We start from the raw sequence: 10,060 nt of genomic DNA on the forward strand, positions 1-10,060 counted from the left end.
TGCCAAGACAATTGGAGGATTCTAAAATAAAACCACAAACACTTAAGAACATGTCGGGGTGTGTGCTCACCCTGTCATCTGGCATCATATTTCATAGTTATTTCGTTTTTGCAGTAAATATATACATTTAGGTGCTATTGGCCTTTTATGTGACTGTAAATGTACTAAAGTTTCCAAGAGTGGGTACATCTAGCTACAGCTACCCTTTTTGAAATGAAATTGTACCCTTACTCTTGGGATCTAACCTGTGTGTGTATATAATGTAATTGAATAGTTTGCCTTTCAATCAGAAAGCCTGGGACTGCTGAAGAGAGAGCGCGCAGAGGATGTGCCTGTTCCGTTTGCAGTGCGGTGAAAAGCTTCAGACTGAAGCCATCACGCATGTTGCCAAGTGGAAGGGAAGAGTGAAGAAATGCACTTTATTGAGTTGCTGCTTTTTAGAAATGTTTTTAAATCTTCAATTAAGTTAAAAAGGTTTCCCATAATCCCCTGAACCTTCTGTAGCTTTGCCCCGGGAAGGTGAAAGAACCCGCATGCAGTGGCTGTTGTAGTTTGATGTCCGGTTCAAATGTTCAAACATATGTATGTATGTTGAAATTAAAGGTGACGCCATGGAAAATAACATGTCTGCTGAAAATGTGTGAAATGTCTTCAGAACAAACAGGAAGTGCAGGTGTTCATCAGTGAGCTGCTGAGAGACAAATCCCCCCCCCCCCCCAGCAGAGACGAATGGTGTTGCAGCGAGAAGAGGACACGTAAAAAAGGACAAACGTTAAAGAATAGACTAACATTAAATAAAACACACAATAATACATTTCAAATGAAATAAGAACACATTCAAGGTAGAAAAAGTAGCAGAATTCAAAAAGTAAAACATGAAAGAAGTGAAGAGGTACCCAGAGAACTGTGCTAAACAATTAAACGAATAAATTGTAGTTATTTTTACAACAATGTTGTAAAAGTGAGTATGCCAAATCTTTTTTGGCTAAACTGGGTGAAATACTGAAAAAAAACCATCTTTGGTATACTAAACCATCTCAGATTGATGATGGAATATATCCTTTCCATATCCTACATCAATGTCACCACAAGAGCAATGTGCTCTGGGGTCTGTCCAGCAGGGGGCAGTGTGACATCACCGCGCTGCTCACAGTGCGACATCACCGCGCTGCTCAGGGGCCTCATTTATAAAGGGATATACGCTCAAAAAATGGCGTACGCCAGTTTCTACGCAATGTTTGCGATTTATAAAATACTAACTTGACGGGAAAATGTGCTGTCCTCCACGCAAACTCTAACCCATGCGTACGCACTAAGCACACACACGGGAGAGACGAGAAACTGCGACACCGTTGGCAGAAGGAAGAATGGAGAGAAATATGTGGAAATAATACCATAAATAAAATGTTACCTCTCATTTATCAAATATGAAGAATTCATTTTCAAACATTGATTAAAGCCAATCTTTAAATGATTAAACAAACGCCTGTTTGAGACTCCTCAGTGCACACAAAAACATAACTTGGAGAAATAAATAAATACGGATATGCTATTTAAAACCACCTCGAATATGTTGTGTTAATGTTATGAAATGTTTTCTCATAAATGATGCGGTAAGCAGGAGGACAGAATTACGTCTAAACTGACGCCGTTTTGCGTTTCTATAGGTTGTAGATACGAGCATGGTTTTATATACTATCACGTTTAATCGTGTTTTATGCCGTTTGCCAAGACTTGATAAGTCGCTCGTAAAACACAGGAGGTATGGAAACTAAGAACACCATATGTGGTCAATTGTACAGCTAATATAACACAACACATTAGTTCTATTTCCTTTAACTGGTGGATTATGGATATATAGTTGCTGATCGACAGCTGGAACACAAACAGATCCAGTCGTCATGACTCCACTCCGGAGGGATTCCCCGATCATTTCTTACAGTTTCTCATCAAGGGGGTGTCTCCTGTCCCCGGGACAAACACACTGCCTGAGGAATGTTATGTGTATATTTTTTGTCATTAACTTTTTTCGGACCACTTATTTATTTATTTTGGTGACGATCCGACCTCCATGCTGCTACTCTGGTTCAAACTGCATCCACCAAACAATATGATTTATCTCGACCTCCCCACAATAACCTAAATCTGACACGGTGTGAGATGTCTTTTTTAGCTGTTCTATCGTAATTTCCTGCGATCTTCTTCATGCAGTCAGTCAAAATGAATGAATGAATGGGCGTTTCTTTGACTATGTATAGGCAAATATGGGCGTTACGAGTCGATTGTGATTTATAAAGGGAAACAGGCGTAGGGAGTGCCGTACGCACTTCCCTCGCCGGTACGCAATGTTTTGTGAATCGGAAAATGGCGGAAAATGTATGTACCTATTTTTGTGCTTTGTACTACGTAAGCAACCTTCCTACGTCAATCCTACGCAAGGCGTTATAAATGAGGCCCCAGAGCTTCGTAGCTTCGTAGGCACTTTGTATCTTTGCTCATCATTCATCTATGAAGAGAGACAGGAAATCAGACTATGGTGCAGGTCATCTGCGCCCCCCACTTTAAGCTGATTACTTTCTCTAAACTCTTTATTATACGATTCTGCTGCTGTAACTATGTAAATGTCCCCTCTGTGGGATGGAGTGGTATTCTGATTCTTTTGGGTTACCTCAATATCAAATGCAATGCAAGATATACAAGAGAAAAGAAATAACAATGACACATTTGAGTTTCTGTAAGTGTATTATGTAAGACAACAGAACAATGTGACCTTAGGGAAGAAGAAACCAAGATACTGTATTTAGTATCGAGGGCCTACAGAATAGTATAATTAGCTTAATACATCAATTAAACACCGTGTTTTAGTTTTATAAATCAGGTGTTCACCAACTGCATTTGGAAAAAGTTATTTCAAATAAAGAACATTAAAAGTAGCCTAAATGAAAACCAAAAAGAATAATTAAGCAGTACGTCCACCTATAATAAATACATTAAACAAATAAATGTATTGTAGCATTGTACTCATACTTGTCATCCCCATTTTTTTTTATGTAACAGTAATCTGATTACATTTTTTTGTGTAACTGTAGTAGTCTTGTTTTGTATCCTGATGACTTAATCCCGTTACATGTAATGGATGAGTCCCCCAGCCTGCTGAGCCCCCCCTCACATCAGCTCATGTCTCAGGGTGTGTTAAACAGCTGACCCCTGACCCCCAGTGTTCTCAGTGAGGATATTCCAGCCTGATGTCAGTCAACACACATTGACTCGTCATTCTTGTGTATTTAAATGTCTCCGTTTAAAGATTCCTCATTTGAAATAAGAACTGGTTCAAATATACAGATGTTTCACTTTAAGGAAAGGGATACAAATGCTACAAACAGAAAATGTGCTTTTAGCTACGATCTAGCATATCCTCTTCTCTTTCTGAGATGAATGTTGCATGGTACTTGTTCAATAAAGACATATAATAATAGTATCTTGCCCTAGGACACATCAACAGGTTGACTGCAGGGGCTGGGATCAAACCGTCCCATTGTTAGTAGACCCCCTACCTCACAGACAGTCAGTGGACAGTCATCATGTCAAAGTGTCTGCAGAGGGAACGTGTCAGTGGTGTCAAAAGAAAATCCAGGAGCCAAACTACAGATGAAACATTTGTATACAGATGTGCAGGGGCTCGTACACTCTGTAGTGGCAGAGATCCTCTCAGTGTGTGTGTCCGTCCATCAGAGGCTTAAAGCTCCAGCTGGTCTCAGCAGGAAACAGGAGGATACGAGATGTGGAGCACATAGAGACTGTGTGCATGAACACACCGGAGAAAGAGGCAGTGTTCAGGCTCTGATAGAGCTGACGGCCCATCACTGGGGATGGGCCGTCAGCAGAGGACCCAGGTTTGAATCTGGCCCAGGCCCATGAGCCACGTGTCATCCCCTCAGAATCCCCCTTTCATAGCTGTCCATTGAACAAAGGACCTGCTTGCCCAAAAGAAAAAGCCTGGGCCCAGCTGTCTCAGGTCCCAGCTGTCTCAGGTCCCAGCTGTCTCAGGTCCCATGCTCAGGTCTGATGATGATTGGCACTTGATAATCATAATTCTTTAATAACCAAGTTAAAGCCTTTGCAAAGGCAGAACATGCTAAAGATAACCTTGTTGCTCTATCATAAGGAACCATCGTCCACCACATAGCTTTTATTTCTGTAGCACATCCTGGTGTGTGACCAACCCTGTCATGACATGCTCCGTTATGAAAAAGACTTCAGTGTTCCATCTGAGTTTAGTGACAAGAGAAGACGTCCTGAATAAGTGAGCTTTCATTGGTCTGCATGCTCCCCTCGCCCCATGCATGTCTTCACAAAGAAGCCCCTTCACCCAGAAGCTGGAGGATGAGAGCACATTGTGATGACTGGGATCACTTACATTACAAGCTTTGTCACGCCACTCATTCAGTTAAGCTCGCATGTCATTTTTCTTCATGACGGACTTTTGTTGATATCAGAATGTAAAATGATTTGATGCTTTTATATATTAGATGCTTTGCTAGATTTATCACAAATGTTTTTGATAATGAAACCATGATCTCAATGTCCACTAAGTATCCTCGGCACTATGACCACTTCTCACAGTTAGCATCAGTGAAGGGAACCGGCTCAGTTCAGCCCACATGTTGTAGAGCGTCAGTGAAAACAGCAGTTTGGAGGCAGATGGTTGTTAGCTGCATTTAGTTAGCGCTGTCATCCTAAGCTATTTATTGATGGAATTGTTTATTTAGCAGGGACAATGCTCAGTAATGAACACTTCAAACATTCAAATGTATCAAGCGTAACAGTGCCAGATTTAGCTTTGAGCTCGTTTCCATCCGCAGTCCCTCACATAAAACATTTAAGAAGATTACATTTACAAACATTGTAAAAACAAAATACATGATATGCAAAAAGTGCAAAAGAGCAAGAGCAGCATACACAAGTATTTATGACACGGTAACACAATGTAGCAGCTACGACTTCTAAAGTGAGAGGATACAAGAGATACCTAAAGGGCAAGAGGAGATACCCCTGAGTTAAAGGAGAGGAGATACCCCTGAGTTAAAGGAGAGGAGATACCCCTGTGTTAAAGGAGAGGAGATACCCCTGAGTTAAAGGAGAGGAGATACCCCTGTGTTAAAGGGCAAGAGGAGATACCCCTGAGTTAAAGGAGAGGAGATACCCCTGTGTTAAAGGGCAAGAGGAGATACCCCTGTGTTAAAGGAGAGGAGATACCCCTGTGTTAAAGGAGAGGAGATACCCCTGAGTTAAAGGAGAGGAGATACCCCTGTGTTAAAGGGCAAGAGGAGATACCCCTGAGTTAAAGGAGAGGAGATACCCCTGTGTTAAAGGAGAGGAGATACCCCTGAGTTAAAGGAGAGGAGATACCCCTGTGTTAAAGGGCAAGAGGAGATACCCCTGAGTTAAAGGAGAGGAGATACCCCTGTGTTAAAGGAGAGGAGATACCCCTGAGTTAAAGGAGAGGAGATACCCCTGTGTTAAAGGAGAGGAGATACCCCTGTGTTAAAGGAGAGGAGATACCCCTGTGTTAAAGGAGAGGAGATACCCCTGTGTTAAAGGAGAGGAGATACCCCTGTGTTAAAGGGCAAGAGGAGATACCCCTGTGTTAAAGGGCAAGAGGAGATACCCCTGTGTTAAAGGGCAAGAGGAGATACCCCTGTGTTAAAGGGCAAGAGGAGATACCCCTGTGTTAAAGGAGAGGAGATACCCCTGTGTTAAAGGGCAAGAGGAGATACCCCTGTGTTAAAGGGCAAGAGGAGATACCCCTGTGTTAAAGGAGAGGAGATACCCCTGTGTTAAAGGGCAAGAGGAGATACCCCTGTGTTAAAGGGCAAGAGGAGATACCCCTCTGTTAAAGGGCAAGAGGAGATACCCCTGTGTTAAAGGGCAAGAGGAGATACCCCTGTGTTAAAGGGCAAGAGGAGATACCCCTGTGTTAAAGGGCAAGAGGAGATACCCCTGTGTTAAAGGAGAGGAGATACCCCTGTGTTAAAGGAGAGGAGATACCCCTGTGTTAAAGGGCAAGAGGAGATACCCCTGTGTTAAAGTGCATTTAGCGGTGATTGCACGTCTGGTTGTTTCTCAACCATTCTCTGAGTTGACCTTTAAAGCTATTGAGAGTGGGACAATCCCGTATCTCAGTAGGGAGGCTGTTCCACAAAGAGCTGCCTTTAATGGAGAGGACATTTTGTCCAAAAGTGGTCCTTCTGCGGTGGACCTCACAGTCTCCTCTGGTTTCTGACCTAGTGCAGCGTCCAGTGTGTTTTCTGTGGATGAATTCCCCTAGGGGGTGGGGGGGGGGGCAGTCCATGTAAACATTTATAAATAAAGCTCATACTTTTAAAAGACTTAAAATGGTCAAAACTCAAGAAAGCACAGTTTCCCTGCACTCTTAGAAATGAAATATGGATGTTGTTTGCATTAATTGCTTTTTTTATATTAAAACTACTAAGTAAATGCACTTTTTACAATTAAATCAAGAGACTTTAATTGCATTTATGTAAAAGTTCAAAGTTTTGGGATTACATTACCATGTTGTGTTGTATTTAAATGGTAAAGTTATTTAAAACGCACTGATTGTCCCAAAGTGCTTGCCGTACTTTCTCAGCACATGCGCTGTAAGACCGGGGACATGTGTCATTTGAATCCTGTGACTGTGAGATGACAGAACCGCATTTTTTCCCTTTCCTGTGCCATCCTGCGATGTTATGGTAAGTTTCTTAAATATTAACATATATTAAACACAAACGGTCCCTGAAATACAAAAGTTGATGTGTATTTTTGATTTCCCTGCTACCAACTGTATACTTTGATGATAGATTTGAAAAGCGGTGCAGCCTAGCTAACAGCTAGCTAACAGCTAGCTTAACGGTCACTTTTTAATTATGTTCCCTTGCACTTAAAAGTGTTAGAATATGTCACAAAAGAGGTGACATTTCAAGCTTTGTCTGTATAAGTCAATCGTTATGTATTTAATGATTTTAGCTTGATGTGGTTATAATAGTAATGTTAGCTCTTACCAAAAGTAAGTGGACACGTTTTTTCCCTCCTTTTTTTTAATTTTTTTTTTTAAATGTGCTTGATTTAAAGATTTGAGAGCCTGGTTGCAAACATCTCCAGTGCCAAAAAGGTCATAGTCGGTTAAGGTCTTCTAAGTCTATTAAAAATAACTTCATCAAGTGTAACGCCCTGAGGAAGGTTTTTTTGTTCAATTGTAAAGCTTATTTGGAAGAAATAAAAATCCCATCTGTGCACTGTACTGTTGCGTCAGTCGGAGCCGTGCCTGGTCGTTACGTTAATTATGTCGGCCAGGAATATCAAAGTGTGAATTATTTAAAGCATGTACAGGAACACACTCAACAAGCACATCTTCCATTAAGACAGCTCTTAAATAGACACGTAATTCACCCGAAAACGTGTTTCTTTATAATAGTCAGAGAGAGAGAGCAAGATTAAATAGTGGCAGGTACTTCAGCCGCAGATGCCACTATTTGCTGAGACAACTGCGGCTGCTGAAGGGGTGTTACTCTGGGTGCCGAGCCAAGCGAATGTGTGTGGCAGTTGCCACTTACCTGCCGTGGCAACTGCTTGTGTTTAAACAGTAATTTATCGTGGAAAAGTATTTCCATGTTCTGCTACTCTGTAATTCTACTCAATTACATTTCAGTGGGAAATATTGTACTTTTACAACACTACATTTATTTGACACTTGTAGTTACCTTTTTAGATAATGTTTATATTCATATACATGTACTACTAATTTACTCAGTTCTTTCCAAAATATGCTCTATATTAACAAATCACAACATTAAAAAAATCTTGTATATATGTAGATTTTTTATTATAAGAACATTCATTTTTATTCTATGATGCAACCCTTTTACAAAAGGCTTTCTGCACAAAGTACTTTTTCTTTTGATACTTTATTATATTTGGCTAATAACACTTTGGAACTTTACCTTAAGTATTATTTTGAACTTGGGACTATAGCAAGTAATGGAGTATTTATACTTTTACTTTAGTACAGGATCTGAGTACTTTTTCCACCACTGCTTAAGATCCAGTAATGGGTTGCTATATCCTGCACCTCACACCCTGAATTATGTTAATGGCTGCAATAATAGTTGTTATTTACAATACATTTGGATCATTAACACATTTCTCTTTTTCTCTAGGTTTTGAATGTGGAGATGCAAACAGTGTACTGAGACTCAATCTACAAGGTACCAATTACTGAAGCACTATAAATTAAAACACGGCCATTTTGGTCAGAGACACCCATATCCATGCACATACTATGAATGCCCATGCTCTTTCAAAACATGGAATGCTCTTAAAACCCATTTAAGTAGATGTCATGTTGAATCTTTACCTGTATTAAGTGCAGAGCTATTTTAATAGATGCACATGTATAAGAAAAGAACCTCAGCTGAAATTCTTTGTTTGGTTTACACCAGTAGATGTCCTGTCCTTTCTGCTATGACACTTGATGGATATTATTAGCTTTAAACAAAACATTTGAACCTGTATCACAATGTGTTGCAGGTAAACGCAGAATTTACCCGCATCACCACCGTTCCGCTGCTGCCTACCTTCATGTCTCAACTGGATCACCATTCGTCTCAGTTGATGAAGGTTTTCAAAAAGAAGGGGGGAACAGCAGGACGCAATTTGGGCCTGATCATGGCAGCCATGGACAAGGTATGTAGTTGTAATAAATTGTGTAGTTTGGGCACTGCAACACCATATTCTCTTTATCTCTCTCTCTTGTTGTCCCTCTCATATAAATATATTTTAACCTCTCTGACCCCCTTTCTTTGACTTGCCAAAAATCAGCACACAAGCATAATCAGTATTCTTGTGTGAAGATTTTGAAAATGTGTTTGTCCCTCAGGATCCCACAGTTGAAACACGACGGGACTGTGTCCTTAAAGCGCTCTGCGTCTACTTGAATGAAAGTTCCGAGAGCTTCATAAAGGAACATTTGGTAAGTTGAAACATAGCCAAACACAGATATATATATATATATATATATATATATATATATATATATATACACCTGAACATCAGCAGGAGAGGACTCTTTAAAGTAGAGACACTACATACTGATATACACCTGAGCATCAGCAGGAGAGGACTCTTTAAAGTAGAGACACTACATACTGATATACACCTGAGCATCATCAGGAGAGGACTCTTTAAAGTAGAGACACTACATACTGATATACACCTGAACATCAGCAGGAGAGGACTCTTTAAAGTAGAGACACTACATACTGATATACACCTGAGCATCATCAGGAGAGGACTCTTTAAAGTAGAGACACTACATACTGATATACACCTGAACATCAGCAGGAGAGGACTCTTTAAAGTAGAGACACTACATACTGATATACACCTGAGCATCATCAGGAGAGGACTCTTTAAAGTAGAGACACTACATACTGATATACACCTGAACATCAGCAGGAGAGGACTCTTTAAAGTAGAGACACTACATACTGATATACACCTGAGCATCATCAGGAGAGGACTCTTTAAAGTAGAGACACTACATACTGATATACACCTGAACATCAGCAGGAGAGGACTCTTTAAAGTAGAGACACTACATACTGATATACACCTGAACATCAGCAGGAGAGGACTCTTTAAAGTAGAGACACTACATACTGATATACACCTGAACATCAGCAGGAGAGGACTCTTTAAAGTAGAGACACTCCATACTAATTTGAACCTGAACATTTGCATAATATGTCTTCTTTAAATAAAAATAATAGAATTTGTTTTTTATTCAAAGTATTTGCTGCTACTTTGGTTATATTGTTCATGTACATTTACAACTACATGTATTTATTTACAATGGATCCAATAAAAGGATTTGCTCATTTGTTTCATATTATAAAATGATGTGTGTCAGGGTTCTCATACTGATAATCATGAATACTATGTTCTAATCCCACTTTAGGATGTTGAACTTGCAACAACCCAAATGGAGCCAATGGTATTGGGA

The 10,060-nt window shown here is 40.2% G+C and overlaps 1 long non-coding RNA gene across 1 annotated transcript; it reads left to right on the plus strand.

Annotated features, from left to right (window-relative positions):
* Nucleotides 1-6,461: 6,461 nt before the first annotated feature.
* LOC117481493 lies at nucleotides 6,462-8,657 on the plus strand. Its single transcript, XR_004555781.1, has 3 exons — nucleotides 6,462-6,752; nucleotides 8,217-8,264; nucleotides 8,587-8,657. It is a non-coding gene; the product is annotated as an uncharacterized LOC117481493 (long non-coding RNA).
* Nucleotides 8,658-10,060: the final 1,403 nt, after the last annotated feature.

Source organism: Trematomus bernacchii, unplaced genomic scaffold, assembly GCF_902827165.1.
Source record: "Trematomus bernacchii unplaced genomic scaffold, fTreBer1.1, whole genome shotgun sequence".
Lineage (NCBI taxonomy): Eukaryota > Metazoa > Chordata > Actinopteri > Perciformes > Nototheniidae > Trematomus > Trematomus bernacchii.